The 20,334-nt window shown below is 40.3% G+C and overlaps 2 long non-coding RNA genes across 2 annotated transcripts; one reads left to right on the top strand and one right to left on the bottom strand.

Annotated features, from left to right (window-relative positions):
• The first annotated feature begins 6,218 nt into the window (after positions 1-6,218).
• LOC148677414 (uncharacterized) lies at positions 6,219-7,891 on the top strand. Its single transcript, XR_015941001.1, has 3 exons — positions 6,219-6,252; positions 6,951-7,008; positions 7,543-7,891. It is a non-coding gene; the product is annotated as an uncharacterized LOC148677414 (long non-coding RNA).
• Positions 7,892-9,790: 1,899 nt separating this feature from the next.
• LOC148677413 (uncharacterized) lies at positions 9,791-11,589 on the bottom strand. Its single transcript, XR_015940999.1, has 3 exons — positions 11,408-11,589; positions 11,021-11,072; positions 9,791-10,656 (listed from the first exon to the last, which is right to left on the bottom strand). It is a non-coding gene; the product is annotated as an uncharacterized LOC148677413 (long non-coding RNA).
• Positions 11,590-20,334: the final 8,745 nt, after the last annotated feature.

Raw genomic sequence — 20,334 nt, 5'->3', positions numbered from 1 at the left:
CTAACCCTAACCCTAACCCTAACCCTAACCCTAACCCTAACCCTAACCCTAACCCTAAACCCTAACCCTAACCCTAACCCTAACCCTAACCCTAACCCTAACCCTAACCCTAACCCTAACCCTAACCCTAACCCTAACCCTAACCCTAACCCTAACCCTAACCCTAACCCTAACCCCTAACCCAAACCCTAACCCAAAACCCTAACCCCCAAACCCCAAACCCCAAACCCCAAACCCCAAACCCCAACCCTAACCCTAACCCCTAAACCCCAACCCCCAACCCTTTTTTTTTCTAGGGTCCAAAAAGCACAGCTACAATAACATCCTCTGATCACTACAGGTAAAGGCTGAACCCAAACCACCACAAATGTGTACTCACCACCTGCCTTCTCAGCTCATGAAGGTATTGAACATACCTGTTCACAAAACATTTTGAAGTTAAAGGAATAAATGACATTCCAATTCATTTTGCATACATCTCAAATCCCAAAAAATATAGTTCAAATAAAATTATCCACAAATATTCCAAAACTTTCCAATCATTAATAAACCTAACAGAGCACACCCAGAGACTTTATTGTGCTCAAATTACAATACTAAACACCAACATTTGCAACATAACAATCATTGAAGATTAAACAACTTCAAATACATTTCATTACAAATTAAACTTTGCAATTCAGATTTTCCACAATAGCTTATATACAAAAATACACAGGACAAAGTCTCACATCACTAAAATACAGTACAGCTTAAAACAATGACATTGTATTACAAACATACCCATATTTGTGTCTGTTATCATACAAATCCTCAAAGAGCACTCCCAGAAACTTTTATTGTGCTCAAATTACAACATTACATCATGAAGATTGACAACTTAACATTCAGTGAGCATTAAACTAGTTTAAATACATTGCACTACAAACATTAAAAACAATTTTACAGTTAGTGAGATTGTCCTTAACAGAAAACAATTTACAAACCATTTTTCCCCCCAAAGTTCTTTACAGTCCAAGAAAACACCACATTAATGCTACAACGATCCCACATTCACTTGCTCAAAACAATGCACAGAACATGGTGGTATGGTTCTAGGGTTAGAAGTAAAGATAACCCATAACAAGACAACAATAACAGCAAGGTAAAACTACTGAGCTAAAAGCTATCTCTAACCCCACACACAAATAAATAGGTACTTACCACCTGCCTCTTCAAGCTATGAAAGGGTGTTAAACATTACAATTAACATCATTTCAACAAAACCTAAACAATCAAACACTGCTCTTTAAAAAAAGAACTTGCCTTCTGGCTCATTTGGAAAAACACACAAAGGATGATTTCTCAAATCACTAAAAATACAGTACAGCTTAAAACAATGACATTGTGCTACAAACATACCCACATTTCTTCCTGTCATCAATACAAATCCTCAAAGAGCACTCCCAGAAACTTTATTGTGCTCAAATTACAATACTACATCATGACAATTGGCAACATAACATTCAGTGAGCATTAAACTACTTCAAGTACATTGCATTACAGACTTTAAAATCAAAGTTTACAGTTAGGGAGATTGTACCTAACAATACAAAACAATTTACAAACCATTTTTTCCCCATCATAATCAAGTTCTTTCCAAACCAAGAAAACACCACTTTACATGCTACAACGATCCCACATTCACTTGCTCAAACAATGCACAGAACATGGTGGTATGGTTCTAGGGTTAGAAGTAAAGATAACCCATAACAAGACAACAATACCAGCAAGGTAAAACTACTGAGCTAAAAGCTATCCCCTAACCCCACACACAAATAAATAGGTACTTACCACCTGCCTCTTCAAGCTATGAAAGGGTGTTAAACATTACATGATTTCAACAAAACCTTAACAAACACTGCTCTTTAAAAAAAGAACATGAATTCTAGCTCATTTGAAAATAAAAACACACAAAAGATGATTTCTCAAATCAATAAAAATACAGCTTAAAACAATGACAATACCCACATTTCTTCCTGTCATCAATACAAATCCTCAAAGAGCACTCCCAGAAACTTTATTGTGCTCAAATTACAATACTACATCATGACAATTGGCAACAACATTCAGTGAGCATTAAACCATTTCAAGTACATTGCATTACAAATAATTAAAAACAAAGTTTACAGTTAGGTTGAAACACTGGCAGAGGAAAAAGTTCCACTGAAAAGCTGCTCCTGATGAGGCCTCTTCAAGATGCACACCATTTTCACCTTCTGTTCCAATTATGGTCAGGAAATAAAAATACAAAAAAATTTCACACTACAAACACCTCTCTTGGAAGATGGACACCATCTCCCACATCTGCACCACACTCCATGCAGACATACAGGTACCCGATGAAACAAAGATCTGGCCACCACCTCCCACAAAATGACCAAAGTAGAAAAAAAAACAACTTTAAGATTAGTTTACAATTATATTAAACATCAAAACAAAATACTTCAATTCATAACAAACCCTCCCCCAAAAGCAAGAACTCCCTTCCCACAGAAAACCCCTTGCCAATAAAAGGTAATTGTACAGTTTCCCCATTAAGAAACTGCTAAACTACCTCCACAATCAAAGAGAAAGAAATGCTCCAATTTCAGTTTTACATTGTATGACTCAAAAACAATCACAATACAAAGCAATGAAAAATTCAGAGCATAACAATTGCAAATTTCCAAAGTAACACTGCAATACACAACCTAACCAGACTATTCACACACTTAAACAGACCCAAATACATACAAGACTACTTGCTCTACATGCTTCCTTTCCACCAAACACATGCCAAAAACTTTCCCAAACTCACATTAAATATTCTAAACACCTTCAAATTGTTTTTCAAATTACAACCCAAAGCCAACAAACACATCAAAACCACCCACCTTCCACATCAGCCTTCAGGACATCACAGCTGCAAGCCAAGAGCTCCTACCCTTACAGGAGCCAGAAACAGAATGACTACCAGCCCCCAGGCTGTCTTTAAAACCCTTATGATTAACTCAGAGGTGTGGCTAATTCACCAAGACCCTATCCCAACATCTCCTTGAAATGGTCAATTTGCAAAGCCCTATTGTTTATAATGCAATACACACCTGTTTCCAATGACTAAACAAGTATTAGCAATCCCATCTACAGATCCAGTCATTCAGAATGCACGGGAGATAATGCTGGGGGTTACTTAGAGGTTCTTACAGCTGGGTTGCACCACAAGTTCTTACAAATACTCAGTTGTGGGACTACACTACTTTGTGGAACATTTGGACAGTCTTTAGAAGAAAGTTAAGTTTCAACTGAATATGCCACCTTTCCACCCAACACATACCAAAAACCTTCTCAAACTCATAGTGCACAAATATTCTAAACACCTTCAACCTTCAAACTTTTTCAAATTACTACCCAAACACATCAAAACCACTTACCTTTCTCCACAGTCTTCAGGCCACCACAGCTGCAAGCCAAGAGCTCCTACCCTTGCAGGAGCCAGAAACAGAATGACTACTGATCCCAATGCTGTGTCTTTTAAACCCTCATGATTAACTCAGAGGTGTAGCTAATTCAGCAAGAACCTATCCCAACATCTCCTCGAAATGGTCAATTAGCAAAACCATATTGTTTATAATGTGACACACCAGTTTCCAATGACAAAGTATTAGCCAGCCCATCTACAGATCCAACCATTCAGAATGCATGGGTGACAATGCAGGGGTACTTAAGAGGTTCAGGATCTGCTGGGTACCAAAACTTTTTACAAATACTCAGTTGTGGGACTACACTACTTTGTGGAACATTTGGACAGTCACCAGAAAATGCCTGATTTTGAATCCCATTCAAAGGGGATGTTCAATCTTTTTTCAGTAATAGAAATCGAATTTTATACTGTGTATGACAGCATGTTAAATATTAAAGTACTTAAAAAGTAGGTAGATTTAATAAAAACAAGATTGCTCAGTTGGAAATATAAAAAGGTTTAATATTATACTGTAAATTAAAAACAGAAGCATAATGTAATGTATAAATAATGCACACACAGTAGGTGGTAGTGGTAGATAAATAATAAAATGTACACAACAGTATTCCACCTTCTTCATACAAATTTTTATGCATCAAAATCTTTAACTTGGTGACTTATGGAAAAATTTAAACATGTTGCTTCTACCATTATAAAGTTTATATACTGTACTTCATAAAAAGTCATAATGTTTTATACTTTTCTAAGAATGTATAGTAAAAACACCACTTCCTGTTATTATAAAAAAAGTGGTACTGAATTAATACCACTTGATAATAATGTTAATATGGAACTGTGATGTTTTGGAAACAATCTGACATTTAATTATTAAAACTTGTCCCTATCGATGTAATGGAAAATAAATAAGATCACTGCATTGGCCATATATGATTTTTTGATATTAGGAATTTGTCTTTTCATAGACCCCAACTTGCTCTCCATGAGACACACAGACAGGGAGAGAAGCTGGGGGTCAGAGCACAGGGTCAGCCATTTTTACAGTGCCCTCAGAACAGTTGGGGGTTCACTCAGGAGCCCAATGGCATAGGACTCCTCTGCCAGCCACAGAGCCACTGCAATGGCCCAAGGAAAAGGGGATTTCCTTGCTCATATGGGGATCAAACCCACAACCTTTGGGTTATCAGCACCACATGCTTACCAATTGAGCTAACCAGCCCCCGAGAGACTGCTCATGGACCGTAATGTAGCATGCTCTACCCTTTTTCATGCATTAAGAATTTTTACTATCTAAACCTATTTTTAACATGCTTGTGGTTTGAACACTGTGTGTCTTTTTTTGCAGTTATATAAAAATATAGTGTACCTACTATTTACTTTTTAATGAGACTGTTTATTAGAAAACAAACATGTGCCCTAAGCAGGAACTGAACCCAGCTCTCCCAGAGAGGAATCCACCCCCCAAACCCACTACACCAACAGAGCACTTGCAATCATTGCTGAAACAGACAGGTCAAAATGTACCGAAAGGAATCAAGAGTGAAAGAGTCAGAAAAAATAAAACATTAACAAAGAAAGTGGACATAGTTAAAGACTTTGATGCATAAAATGTTTGTAAAGTGGAAAATTGTTGTGTACTGTTTATTTAAGCTACCACTATCAGCCATGGACATTAAATATAATGTTTATATTCCAATATTAATATCTTTTATGATAATATGATCTTGAAGGACATTATGCTCCTGTTATTTTTATGCTCAGTTACCAGAATTCCCCTTTAGTTGTAAAATTCCATTTTAATATTTAAACATGTACTTTGAATGCTTACTTCTGTATAAATCTCTTGATCACCAAACACAGAGAAGCTCAAAAGTGAAAACAGGAAGAATCAATGAATAGTATCCCACTCATAAGATTCAATCAGTTGCACTTTATTTAACCCAAAAAATGATAAATTTAGAATCCGTCTTCAAATGAATAGACCTATTATATTGAGTTTGAATATCTTTTGATTTATAATAATAATTGCTTACACTTATATAGCGCTTTTCTGGACACTCCACTCAAAGCACTTTACAGATAATGGGGATCCCCTCCACCACCACCAATGTGCAGCCCCACCTGGATGATGAGCCAGTCCACTCCCCACACACCAGCTCTCAGTGGGGAGGAGAGCAGAGTTATGAAGCCAATTCATAAATGGAGATTGTTAGGAGACCATGATTGGTAAGGGTCAATGGGAAATGTGGCCAAGACACCAGGGTTACACCTCTATTCTTTACAAGAAACACCATGGGATTTTTAATGACCACAGAGAGTCAGGACCTTGGTTTTAAATCTCATCCAAAGCACAGCACCTGTTTACAGTAGAGTGTCCTCATCACTATACTGGGGCATTAGGACCCACATGGACCACAGGGTGAGCACCCCCTGCTGGTCCCACTAACACCTCTTCCAGCAGCAACCTTAGTTCTTCCCCAGGAGGTCTCCCATCCAGGTACTGACCACACTCACACCTACTTAGCTTCAGTAGGTTGCCAGTTGTGAGTTGCAGGGTGATATGGCTGCTGGCTTGTATCTTGTTAATTTAATCTTGTTTTCAGCCATTCACTATAGCTGTTAGCTATGAAGGTTTTACCCTTCGCTGGACTTGGTACATTCTGAGGGGGAGGAGCCAGCCCAGCTCAGAGGATAAAAGAGCAGACTCCCTGTGCCTCTGTTTTCATTCAAGAGTCCAGGAGCTGAGGAGAGTGGTGAGTACTGTTTCTTTACTGATTTTGGGACAAATCTTTCATTTGCTGGTTAGTCCCATATTTTTTCTTACAAACTTTATTTTAGAGAAGGGGTGCTTAGATTAAATTCACTTGGCTGCTGCTACAAAACTTTTGTTGAGAAAAGTACTTTTACTTTTAGCTTGATATTTAAAAACCCAATCTACTACCTTTTTTGTAATAGCCAACTCATACTTGTTAAAGTTTCTACTGACTTTATAAGTTGTGGAAACTTCCAAACAGCCCCATATTAATTAAGAGGACCTATTTCATTATCTTGCCAGCAGCCATATCACACTGCAGTTCCCAGATGGTAGCCCACTAAAGCTAACCAGATGTAAGCCTGGTCAATACCTGAATTGGAGACCTCCTGGGAAAAACTAAGGTTGCTGCTGGAAGAGCTGTTATTTGGGCTTGCAGGGGGCACTCACCTTTCAGTCTAGGTGGGTCCTAATGCCCCAGTATAGTGATGGGGACACTACACTGTAAAAAGGCACAGTCCTTCAGATGAAAAGTAAAACTGAGATCCTATGGTCATAAAAACTCCCAGGGCATTTCTCAAAAAGAGTTGGGGTTTTACCCTGGTGTCCTGGTCTATTTTCCCACTGGCCCTTACTGATCATGTACTCCTAATAACCCCCATCTCTGAGCTGGATTCATCACTCTGTTCTCTTCCACAGTGAGAGCTGGTGTGTGGTGAGAGTTCTGACACACTATGGCTGCGTTTGCATCATGCAGGTAAGGCTGCACATTGGCGGCAGTGGTGGAGGGGAGTCCCCATTGCCTGTATAGCACTTTGAGTGGAGTGTCCAGGAAATCACTATATAAGTGTAAGCAATTATTATTATAATGTAATTAACTTTAAAAGGTTATAAGAAAAACAAGATAAGAAACTTGAAAAACTGGAATTTAACTAATGAAATGGACTACATTATAATTTTAAAGGTCCTTAAATTCTGTGCTGGACTGAACCAATACACACTTTAACCTCTGGGATTGGAGAAAAAGACCCCTAAGCCCTAATAGTCTGAGCACTTTAGCTACCGTACCAATAACAGAAGAGTAATAAATCAACAAAATCTTGATATGTACAATAACTACTAATCTCCTATGGCTCATATGAGTATGGCACAACTAGAGTGACGTTTAAAATCTTTCAGAACATAGCATGTCACCGTTTCCTTCAATTTAATTACGTCTAAAAGCAGTTGAACTTTAAGCTGGATCTGGATCTGACCTTTTCATATAATTTCCTCTCACCCCCTTCAAAAGATTCACGTACCTATTGTTTGTTAATCTGGAGGACTTTGGAGGCAAGAACGGGAGACATGTCACAACTGCCGTGATGGTCTGGAAAACACTACATGGCAAATCCTTGAGCTGAACACCCTGGATTCTTTTAAAAATGATGAATAAAAGGCTGCTGTGAATCAACTAGCAACCCAACAGTTTGACATGATAATTACTCATGTTAAACCAGACTATTTTTATGTACCCTATGAATGATACATACCATTGCTAAAGTCAATGTGTACATTCTTGCTCCTCTCCAGGACATCATTATGGTTGTCAATGACTCGTCCACCCTGTGCTCATAAAAATAAACACTCCTTACACATGTCACCAGTTTATTTTTCTACACATTACATTTTATTTATGAAAACTAGTTCAAAACTAGTTTTGGGTGCTCATGTAATTTTCTCTCCAGTTGGTTGTGGGTTTCCTCCAAGTAGTGAGGTTTTCTGCCACAGTCCAGGAGCATTGAGGTAGGTTAATTGCATTTTGGCATGATGAGACCTGAGGAATGGACTGGCATCCCACCCAGTCTTCATCAGTGCAGTGAGCTGTATGGTTAAACCATTGTAAATGGATTTATACCTCCTAGTTGGCAGTTATCAGTCATTTAAACCAGACCTCACTAACCAAACAATCTAATTACAATTTAAAACTGTATAACACTTACATTTTCTAGACCATTAACCTCTTTTGAATTTAACCCATTGTACTGCCAGCATGGCTAGGAGTTGTCTCTACCCCAAACTGCAACCTCTACACAACTCCATACAATTCTGACAACTCCTTTTTTCATAAATAAACTATTATATTCCTGCCGTTGGTCTACTCTGTAATCCTAAACTGCTGCACCTATAACAATTTCACACTAACTAGTTACATAAATATTTCACAAACAAGGTGTTACAAAAATAGAACTTTCCTTTGCAATGCAGTCTCAACCCATACAGTATGAAATGGCTTGATCTGTAGCAGTAGTACTATCTCAATCCCACACTTTTGTCCCCCTGTTACATCAACTGTTACATTAAGAGAGACTTAGTAATGCCAGCACCCCAATTCACTGCAAATACAATAAACCTGATATACTACACAACATACTTAAGTAAATTGCTTTTCAGACATTTTCACTTGAAATGGAATGGAAAACTGAAATTATACAGCAATTACTCATAAATGAAAGTGTATAGTGGGAGGCACCACGGAGAGCACCAGTAAAAAGTCAACACCCCAGCTGAGGAAACAGAAGCACCAGTGTGAAGTTAGCTGGGAACAAAAACAATACAAAAAGGGAGAAAATAAAGTGAGCAACTGCCATGTTACCTACAAGCTGGGCTTAACCTACCTAATGGGGTCCAGCTTGGGGAAAATAACTGCTAGCACAGCAGTCACCAGACTGGACATTTGCTGTTCAGTGGGGTCCAGTCTGTGCATAACAAGATGCATGAGTTTGCCTGCCCCTATGAAAGGGCATAAAGGGACAGGCAAAACAGAAGATGGAAACCTAAGACAGGTACAATCCTCAGCAGGACTGATGGTGCAAAAACACCATCATCCAGGGGTGGCTCTGCTCTTCTCAGAGGGTGTCCAGTGTGCCTTTATAGCACCCACCCAGCTGGGGCTCATGAGCTGGAAGCCAAGACAGCTGGGACTACAAAGACAAGGGGTTACCCTTCTACCAGGCCTCCACCTCCACACTGGGCACACCCCTGCATAATGCCACCCCCGCATATAAACAAATGGGAATAAATCTGCATATTCATTTCTACACTATTTCACTATGCACAAATCACCCAGTGGCAAATTTAAAAACATTTAAAAACCCCAAACTGCATTTCAATTCTGTGTTTTAAACCATCAATGTCTAAAATGTATACCTTAAAGCTCACCTACTTTCTCCACAAATACCACAGGTTTTCATAATACAGGAATGTATAAAAATGCTTAGATCACTAAAAATAAAATTATAACTGCTTATAAACATCCTCCATGCTGAGGAATGTACCCAAAGAGTACCCAAATAAATGTAAAATAAATGTACCCAAAGAGTGTGACCTAAACCCCCAGTAGTAAAAATTGATTGTAAAACCAAAGAAACATTATTTAGGGAGCAAGATTTCTAAATAAAACAATGTAGGGAAAAGCAGGTCCAGTGCCAGTATAAACTCAATATAGCACATTGTACAACCACAATCAGCATACAAGAAACAAAAGAAAACCGACTCAGTACATTTAGCCATTTTTAATCATCCCACACCAACAAAACAAATATAGATTTTCAATACATGGAGGACATTTTCTGGCAAAGAATTTACAAAGCCGCATAACAACATATCCCTTCTCACAAAACAGAACAAACAACCCCCATCTTTCTCCTACCTCATTCTGTAGGAAATCCCCTCCCATGACAAAAGGCTTTCTGTGCAGGTACCAAAAAAGAGCGGCACTCAGCTAAACCAATCCCTCTTTTCCAAGTGAGTGGATGAAATTAATTTTCCTTTTATTAATTTCTACCTTATGTGCTCAATTCAGTTTTACTCTACAGCCAATGCAAGATTTACATACATGTGTGCACCCATGCAAATAAATCATTGCATGACCTTTGAGTCTTTCAAACTCTGCTTTTCAAATGGCCTAGAATGTGCAAAACAGCTACAAAGTTACCAACTGCCAACTCTTTCTCCATTCCAGCACTAGAAGTCACTTTGTCTCCTCCCTGCCAGGTGGCTCAAGTGCTGAAGTAACAAGCCATGGTCCTAACAGCCATTACAAGGCTGGTGTGCAGAGGTTCACTTAGAGCTTCATGCAACTCTTGATGTACTATGAATAGCACCTGAACCTCTTTCCTGCCCACAATTAACCCACCAAAGACCTCCCTCCCTTTCTCTGCCTTTGTTGTTAGGAACTTCTAAAGCAGCTTTGATGCTCCTCTGGTGAGTCCATTGGCTTCTGGAATTGGAACAGGCACATGATTCCCCGAGCAGATCTTGGCAGACAGAACCCACTACCCAGTCTGCTGCATCTGGGCTCCGGTCCTGGTGAACGTCCTCCCTTGGCAGCAAAGGCCTGATCATCCCCCAGACAGCAGAGAACCTCAAGAAAAAATAAGAAACTGGACTGAGTCCTCTGCACTAGTCAGAAATGGTCCAGCCAACATTCCCACTCCCAACACCAGTTTTGACCTAAACCGCCATAATGTTCAGTGCTACACCTTTTCAGGACAAACTAACAGAAACCCACCCTGAAGAGTGCAAAAGCAAAACCCCACGGTGCAGGACTCCTACCACAAGGGAGAACTTCAGTTATATTATCTTGTTTAAAACATTATTTCAACATAAGTACACAAGTTACAAATTACAGGTTCATCCTTCTCTAAGCAGCCAGCTAACCAACTTATCCCTTCCCTCAACCCCAACAAACCCAAACAAAATAACCCAGAATGTTCTTGCCTGCTTACCCAGGACATAGATCCACTTGCTTCTCTTCCAATGCCTTATAAAGAGTGGACACTGAGAGAAGAAATAGAACTGTTAAAATTACAAAATCAAAGATTCTCAAATATTCAATTCTCCGTGAAATGAACTAAAGATAATGCACGGCTTTCAGATTGTCCTACATTCCTCTGACAACAGGGTCTTTCAAGTCCATTTTAAGTGTAAAAAACAATAAAAGTCAAGAGTAATATATGGAGTTTTTAGGATGTACTGCACTGTATGCTGCAACTCCCGTGCACACGCCAAAAGCTGCCTGCCCAATATACTCAACGTACCCCATTTAACATGATATGCAGTCTACACTAATGTACCAGAATGTACCCAAGTAAACCAATATATACCCGTAGTACCTGTAACGAACAGTTCTTTCCGGACCCTATGCGGACGACACAATCCGAAGAAGTGGGGAAACGTCATGCAGGAATACGGGGCTGAAGACAGGGGGGGCGTGTCCAAGGTGCGCTGGTGCACGTGGGAGGTGTGGCCGAGGCGAACAATCCAAAAGAGTAATCCTTAGAGAGTATCCAAACAAATGGGTGTCCAAAACCAGGAGATCCATCAAAACACGGAATTAAAACCAGATGCCGGGTCGGAACCGGCGGACAGGGAACAGGAACGGGAACAGAGATTAAAACCTTAACGGGACCAGGAGCTTCCAGGTCCCGGACTCGCACGGTGCGGAAACCAGATGCAGAGCCCGGATGAGCGTCAGCGCCTGGCTTTTAAGGTGGGCTGGGAATAGGAATCAGGTGCACCGAATAAAGTCTTAAGTGAAAGGGCTGGAGCACCCTTAAGGAGGGGGGACTATAATCGTGACAGTACCCAAATGTACCCGATTAAAACCCCATGTACTCAGTGTGCTCATTATGCTCAAATGCCCCATCTCTCTTCCTGGATGGAAAGGGACTCACCTGACCCAGTCACCTGACTAGATCCTTTGATGTTACTGTTGACTTTGTCTTGGAACAAGCACCCCACTCCTCCAACAGATCTTAATGGAAAGGTCCCAGAGACCAGCACCATCTGTTCTCCACTCCTGGTGATAAAAGATCCTCCCTCTGAAGCAAAGGCCTGGTCAACCCTTCTGGCAGCAGAGAGCCTGAAAAGGAGAGAAATTTAGACCAAGTCCTCTGCACTTGTTCGAAACGGACAAGCCAGCATTTCTACTTCCATCATGGACACAGTGCAGCATCTGTCCAACACAGACCAACTGTAAAACACCCTGCAGAGAGCAAAAGAGAAAACCCCCAGTCCAGGGCTTGTGCCACAGGGGATGGGATCCATTGCAGTTCCTCCCCTGAGAGGAAATCAGTTCCTGTCCAACACCAATCAAGAGAACCTGGCTGACATGCTGTCTCCTCAAAAACATAACCAGCAAGGAGTCTGCAGTGGAAGAGGCTCCTTGTGCGCCAAGTCACTGTTGTACTGCAGTGTATCCAAAGTGATTTATTTACATGTGTGCACCCATGAAATAAATCAGATACAAAACTAATTCAGTCTTTGAGCCAGAATGACAGCCAGTCAAGTGCACGTCAGTGTGGGAGTGCTTCACCCAAGCAGGGAACAAAACCCAGAAGATAGCCAAAATAAAAAAAAAACATTTAGCACACTAAAGCATGACCTTATCCATCTGAAGATGTCCAAGAGCTTAACACAGCCTTCTCCAAAAGCACCTTTTCATGATGGGAAAAGAGTGAAACCCACCTCTGGTCCAGGGACCATGTCAAAAGACACTACCTTTGTATCTGCTCCAAGACCCATGGGCATCCAGGAATTTCAAGAAGGACAGCTTGCAGCATCTCTTCACTTTCCACTCTTCAAAGTGGAAGACTTCAATTCTCACAAATGGACATCAACAGGTCACACAGCTGGTATCCTTTTAGCCAGCCAGTGAGCTTCCTCTGAACAGGATTCTCCACGCCTGTCACTCCACACTGTGCTTTCAGATGGCCAGGGACTGGTAAGCACCTATCATTGCACTAGTCTCATTTACAAACACAATCAACACTAATACTGACCAGCCTCATAAAAAGAGTTTGAGTTGTACCTCCCCTCTACTAACCTTCAAACTCACCTTTACCTTGGCCAAAAAGTTGCACTGATTGGGTTAAGAGCAATAAGCAGATCAGCATTAAAGATGCAGGCTATGTCCAAGAACTTCAGGCAGTGAGATGATTAGATTATCGACTACCAGTATTCCCACCTCAAGCAGAGGTTTGACAGTTGTGGCTGATGAGAACTTTGAGCAGGTGGATCACCTCGCCTTTCTCAGGATAGAACTAGCCTCCTTTACTCAGAGCTGGGCCATTGGCAGAATGGCATCATGGACTCCTGCAGTGGATAGACACTCCTCCAAACTGTCCATCACAGAGCAGCCAAGGTCAGTGATTCAGGCAATAGCTGAAAAATAGGCACAGCCTTCCGCTTCCTTATAGTTCCATTGACACAGCAGATTTCCAGGGAACCTCCAGATCCTGTTGCAATATTCCATGATGACAGTTGTCACCAGCTTGCTGGAATTCACATGCAGTGCAAAACAAAAAGGATTAAAGTTCAGATTCAAATTCAGTGAATCCATCTCAAAACGTACAGATGGACTCAACTCCACCCCGAATCCTGACTGATCACTGATCCTAACCTTAAACACTGGCCTCTTACTGGCCCAAACAGACAAACAATAACCCAAGTCCTTTCCCTGCTCACCCAGGACATAGATGCTCTTGCTTCTCTTCTTGACAGCAGCTTGGAAGCCTCCTAAGGCAAGACATTAGAATTCTTCAACTTTGCTTCCCCCTCCCCACAAATACTCAGATCTTGAGGTCAATTTACAGAATTTAACTTTCTCCACATTCCTAAATCCAAGGAAATATGTTTCTTAATTCCATTTACAGTATTCCATGTGGACCTAGGGTACATACAAGCCCAATTAATGTACACCTAAAAACTACCAGTACTTCTACAAAAAAAAGTAGTAACAAGTTTACAGTACAGCAAATTGACCTTAGAATTTTGTAAAGTTGTATATCCCATCAAAAAGTGGTGGACATTCACTTTAAAAAAAAAAGTAAACACACCTAAGGCTGCAGTAAGTTTACAGTCGGTTTTACATAAAGAACATTTCAAGTCCCCCCCCAAATTTGGGTTCCATAGCAGTACAAGACCAAAAACACCAACCATCTTCATTACTTAACAGCTGCAGCCTTGACTGGAACGCCATGAGGGGAAAGGTTTTAGAGCTTCAACATTTTAAACAATTGAAATACAAAAGCACAAATAGCACTAAAACCCTATTGCTGGCCACTGTTTATAGATTTAAGCCTTCCAGCCACATCATGTTTTCTACCATCAGAGAGATTACAGCTTGTACATATACAAACGTTTGGTAAAACTAAGCTTCACATTCACTACTCCGCTCCTTCAAATGGGTTCTAAAAATTGAACCAAATGGAAATGGTTTACTACCATAGTATCCTATACGTCACAAGTCAATACACAGGAGCCAAGGGCAAACTATGCAGTACTTAACAAAGCACAATTAAACATCCAGAACAAGGGAGTCCTCCAGAAAAAGCACATTTTCATACTGCTCTCTCCCTTCTCACAAAGCACAGTACACAGCCAATTCCAGTCAGCATTGCTTTTAGTGCAGGAAATTAGAAAAATACTGTCTCACTGGGTTAAATCAGGAAGTCTGCCTTACACTAGACAGGAGCATAGTTTCCCCCGTTTTACAATTTACTTAATTCACTTCTAAATTTCAGTCCATGTAAGATTTAGTTACATGTGTGCACCCATGAAATAAATCTTACATACTGCTGATTCTTTTCCAGTGGTACCATAATACAATTTAGCCAATTTTTTCCCAGTTTTTGCACAACACTTCCAATATTTGGCACTCATTTCCTGATTAACCTGTGCTTCTGCTAGGGGAATACTGCCATTAAGGCTAGAAAACCTACAAAGAACTCCAGCAGCTGCAGGCTAAACAAAGGCTTTAAAATCAGGGTCCCCTCCTACCTGGAACAGTCAGCTTTGGCTCAACCAGCCAGGTGGCTCAGGTGCTCCTGGAAACAGTCATCACAAAGCTGCTGTAAAGACCATCAGTCAGAACAGGAAGCTGTTCCTACCTTTAAAAGATGCTTAAGTGATGTCAAGCCCAAAGCTGCCCCACACATGATCTCCCGTGGTCCCTTTTCCTGGTTGGTAGAGAACTCACTCGGCAACTGACTGGGTGCCCTGGCTGTTGTATTGGTTTAGAAACACTTAACTCCTCAAGCAGATCTTCACAGAAGAGAAAGCACCCAGTCTACAGTGTGCCACATCTGCATGTTATTCCTGGCAAATAAAGGTCATCCCTCTGGGAGCAAAGGCCTGGTCAACCCTTCCAACAGCAGAGAACCTGAAGTGGAGAAAGATTTAGATTTGAGCCTCTGCACTTAGAAACGGTAAAAAATTATTTACTTCCAGCTCCAGTTTTGTACTAAACTGCACAAATGTTCACAGTGCAGCACCTATCCAGGACAAACCAACGGGAAAAAATCCTGCAGAGAGCAGAGAGAAAACCCCCCACTCCATGCTTGTTGCCACAGGGGAGGAATCCAGTGCAGTTCCTCCTGTGAGAAGCAGTTTCTGTGCCAACACCCATCAAGAGAACCTGGCTGTCATGCTGTCTCCACAGAGCCTTAACCAGCAAGGAGTCTGCAGTGTGCCAATTCACTGTTGTACTGCAGTGTATCCAAAGTGATTTACTTACATGTGTGCACCCATGAAATAAATCAGATACAAAGCAGTAATTCACTTTTTGAGAGCCAGAATGACAGCCAGTCAAGTGCATGTCAGTGTAGAAGTGTAGCACCCAGAAGAAAGTCAGGAGGAAAAAAAAAACACAAAAAGGCCTACACCTCATATTTAACACTCAAACATGATAGAAAATCACCAAAAGCTTCCAAAATCTAACACTGGGCCTATTCTAATGGGTAAAAAAGCACTCAATACTCATGAACTGGTTATTAAAAGCCACGTATATGGAAAATTAACCTACTCCAAGTGAAAAACATGATACAGGAGTGAAATTCACCTCTTCTCCAGGTACAGTGTCCTTCTAGACACTACCTTTGCAACTGTTCCAAGAACCATAGGCATCCAGGAAATTCAAGGACTGCTTGCAGCACCTCTTCACTTTCAGCTGTTGAAACCACAAGACTTCAATACTTACAGGTGGGCATCAACAGGTCACACAGTGGGTATCCTTTTAGCCACCCAGTGAGCTTCCTCTGAACAATTCTCCAAGCCTGTCACTCCACACTGTGCTTTCAGATGGCCAGGGACTAGGAGCTCTGATCATTGCACTGTAGTTTACCTCACAACAATCAACACCACTGCTGACCAGCCTTATAAAAAGAAGCAGCTCTGTGCACAGAAGCCCAAGGTTTCCACAAACTGTTCTGACAAGATCTCAACTGGCAACTCCATCAGCATCCTCTCTCCAGTGACTGTGCTCATTGTCACGATCTTCTTCTCAGAATAGGCACCTTAAGGAGACAAGGGAAGCAAAACAGTGATGACCACCCCACTCCCACCAAGAGGGGACCAGCACAAGTGCTGTACAGACTGATCCCAGCCTTCAAAGCCTCACACTAACCCTGACCTGTATCTCCCCTCTACTTACCTTCAGCTCACCTTGTTCACTGAGGGAAGCCCAAGAACACAAACAGAAGCACAGCTTTCTACAGTCCAGCAGAGACAGAAGCACCAGCATGTTGGACAGAGTAGGAGAGGGAGTAGGTTCTTCCTTGTTATCCTAGTGAAACTGCTCAGTCAGGATATAAATCCTCTTTCTTGTTGCTGGTTTGAGAACTAGAGAAAAAAAATCAGTATTTAGTAACAAGAGTTTCATACACTAAAATCAGAACCCAGCTGTCACAGCTGTGATCATCTATTTCACAACTCTTCAGAATCCTACAAGTAGAGGAAGAGACTCATTTCTATAGATGTTAGAAAATTTTAAATTGTCTCAACCAAAAGCAAATAGGAATTTCACAATAACCTTAACTTCACCCTATGCTTTCACAAACTTAAATTTCTTAAAGTTATTTAAAAAAGAACTATGAAAACCCTTCCAAACGTCTCTTGATTAAAAAAAAAAACATAGCAAAACCACTCACCTTGCACAGTAACACCAAAAACTAACAACCACCAGCCCAACACCACAAAGCCTCAAGAGATCTTTCTCTTGCTATAGACAGAAACAAACAGAGCCCAGCTTCCCAGGCTGCCTTGATATAAGCCTCACGATGACCTCAGGGGAATAGATAATTCACCAAGAGCCAATCCTCAAACATCTCCTCAAAGTGCAAACACCAAATCCCCACCACTTCTAATACATCACACACCTGCTTCCTATGACCAAACAAGTATTAGCCAGCTAACCTATTGATCTCTCCATCCCAAAGCCAAATTAATTTCCAAATTACTTACAAGAACACTCATTAAATAGCAATATGCTCCAATTATTCAATTAGTTGCAGTTTCTTAGTGATTTATCACTTCAACTTAACCCATAAATGGTGAAAAGTGACTTTGAAGTCAAACTTCAAATTATTCAAGATCTTTAAAGTGTCCTTTACATAACTCCAAATGTTCAAAGTGTATGTATCCATACTGTATATCACATATACAGATGCAGCCATTCAAAACGAGCGAGGTACGCTGTGGTAAAACGCAGTGGGCGTGTTGCATCACATGTCATAATGTGTCATATAACATCATACCACAGCTATGATAATAGTATCCAGAATCACTGCCAGGTGGAGCTAATAAAGCTTAACCTCTCATGTACAGCGTTTGAGCTGTCACCAGAAAACACCTGGTTTCGAATCCCGATCACTGCTGAGGGACAATCTTTATCTAATTAAGAATTTAAGTTGTATACTCTTAAGAATTTTAATTTTAAACTGTGTATTACAGCATGTTAATCATTAAACATTAAAAAGTTGGTATATTTTATAAAAGCAAGATTGCTGTTGGACAAAAGTACACAACCTTCCACCTTCGTCATAAAGATTTTAATTATGCATAAATATTTTATGTATCAAAGTCTTTAACTTCTTAATTTACATGGGTTCTGGCTTTAATGTACTTGTTGTAACATTATTAATGAGCACTCTCAGGTTCACATGGGTATGCACCCTCACCACTGCCACCTCAGGCTGGCCCCTCACCACTTGGGACTCAAACCCAGGCCTCTAGCATCACTCCACAGGGAACCACCCAGCTGAGCTAAAGGGAGATCTTCTCTCCACCCAGTGGCTGTGGACTCTACTATCCACAGGGAAGGGCGGTGACGTCACCGTGCTGGTAAGCCAGCTCGCACAACCTGTAATGTCAGCCGTATGCAGTACATTAAGCTTATATTCTGTACTTCATAAAAAAGTTATAACATTTGATCATTTTCCAAGAATAGGTACAGTACAGTAGTAAGAATGCCATTTGCTGTTAATGTAAAAAGATAAATGTTGTAGTGAGTTAAATTCACTTGATAGCTATATTAATATGGATTCGTGTAACTAAGCAGCTAAAGTACCACAAGTGAATGTTTTGGAAACATTTTGACGTGTTTCTTTTTTAAAAAAATCTTCTATTGTTCTTTTGTACGCATTACTGAAGCTAAAAGTTTAGCCTTTGTCACTAATTTAACCACTAAATAAAGACATAAATAAAGAAATCCCTACATTACAAACTGTATATGGCCCAGTATTTCACTTTCTCCCTAAACATTTTAAGCATCAAAGTCTTACATGTGGTTATTTTAGAAACCTTTTTATGTGATCCTTCTGACCATATTAAGTTTATATACTTTGTGAAAAGTGATAATGTTTTAACCTTTTCTGTGATTTGCTCGTTATCAGCATAAAATAAAGCATACTTTTAGAATTTAATTAACAAGGAATATAATATGGAATCGTGTACCTAAAGAAAAGTATCTAAAAAGCATGCTTGCCAGCATGGTGACATCACCGCCTTTCCCTCTGAATAGCTAGCAGGGACCTCAGCCTCTAATAATAGGCAGTGAAAACATTTGTCTACCTGTCCATGGGGGGAAGGGGGACTGTCTTTCATTCGAAGGTTCGCCTATTGTACTCTGAGAATGTAGGAGGGAGGAAAAGTGCCCTCTGTCTTTTCACTGACAAAGTTGTGTTGACAAAAAGTACAGTATGCTTAAGAGCTGTTAAACCGGTTCTATTTAATGTTCTATTTATTTTTTCGGCACAGCCACCCGGCCCAAACCACAGAAGACACCAGCTAGCCTTACAATTTAATCTTTCCCCCTTTGATCCCATGAGGAAGTACAATACGCTCCTGCTTTGTTTAACAATGGTATAAAAAATAAATCTAAATGGTGAGAAAGCTATGCTTAAAGTTAATTAAGGGGCTTAGAAGACAAAGATAACGATTTACATTACATTGTCAGATTGTGAATCAATAAAGGCATTTAATTAAACACGTTTGCAATTTTAATCAAAATGGGTGTAGTGGGGTTAGATCATTAGATATGCAATACACTTTCTCGTGATCATCTAAGAATCTTTGTGTAAGCTGTAAGTTTGTTTTTAACTTTTATACATTTAAAACACTTTAATTTTGTAAACACAACACACATTCTGTACAGCTACAGAAAAATCACATTATCCTGCCTTCCCGTGGTGTTAAACCAATTAGCAGGTGATTGAGATAACAATGCATCGCCCACTGAGTGGAATGTTCTTTTTTACAAGTGTAAAAAGAGGTGATACATGTCTCATCTATAACTCTTCAGTTCACAGAGAAATTCCGCCAGACCCTCAAAACATTGTCCAATAAAACTCTTCTTGTACCTAATTTTTAGTTTAGCAGTTTAGTTTTTAGTTTTGCATGATAAGCACATTGTTTAATAGGGATGACATTATCCACTTCTATTATCACTGTAGCCATTACTTCATGGTGGGTGGCTACTTCAGCCTGCGTAGTCTGTAAAGAAACAAGTAATAGGTTTATTCCATGCTGAAAAGAGAAGAGAGAAAATGCAACGTTTCGGCTGTGAAGCCTTCTTCAGGTGTGAGGGTCTTCAGTTCAAAATGAAACGCTTGGAGTTTGTCGGGCGCTCTGAACGAGTTAAACTTTGATGTTTGATGTATTTCCCAGAAGCTATACTGACTCTCTCTGATGCAGTGAATTCGCTGGGCAGGTGACTGAGGGCTTGCCAGCGCAGTGGCATCACTGCCTTTCATATAGATAGGTG

Source organism: Lepisosteus platostomus, chromosome 2 (assembly GCF_059453375.1).
Source record: "Lepisosteus platostomus isolate fLepPlt1 chromosome 2, fLepPlt1.hap1, whole genome shotgun sequence".
Taxonomy (NCBI): Eukaryota; Metazoa; Chordata; class Actinopteri; order Semionotiformes; family Lepisosteidae; genus Lepisosteus; species Lepisosteus platostomus.
This window is presented reverse-complemented; position numbering and strand designations above follow the sequence as displayed.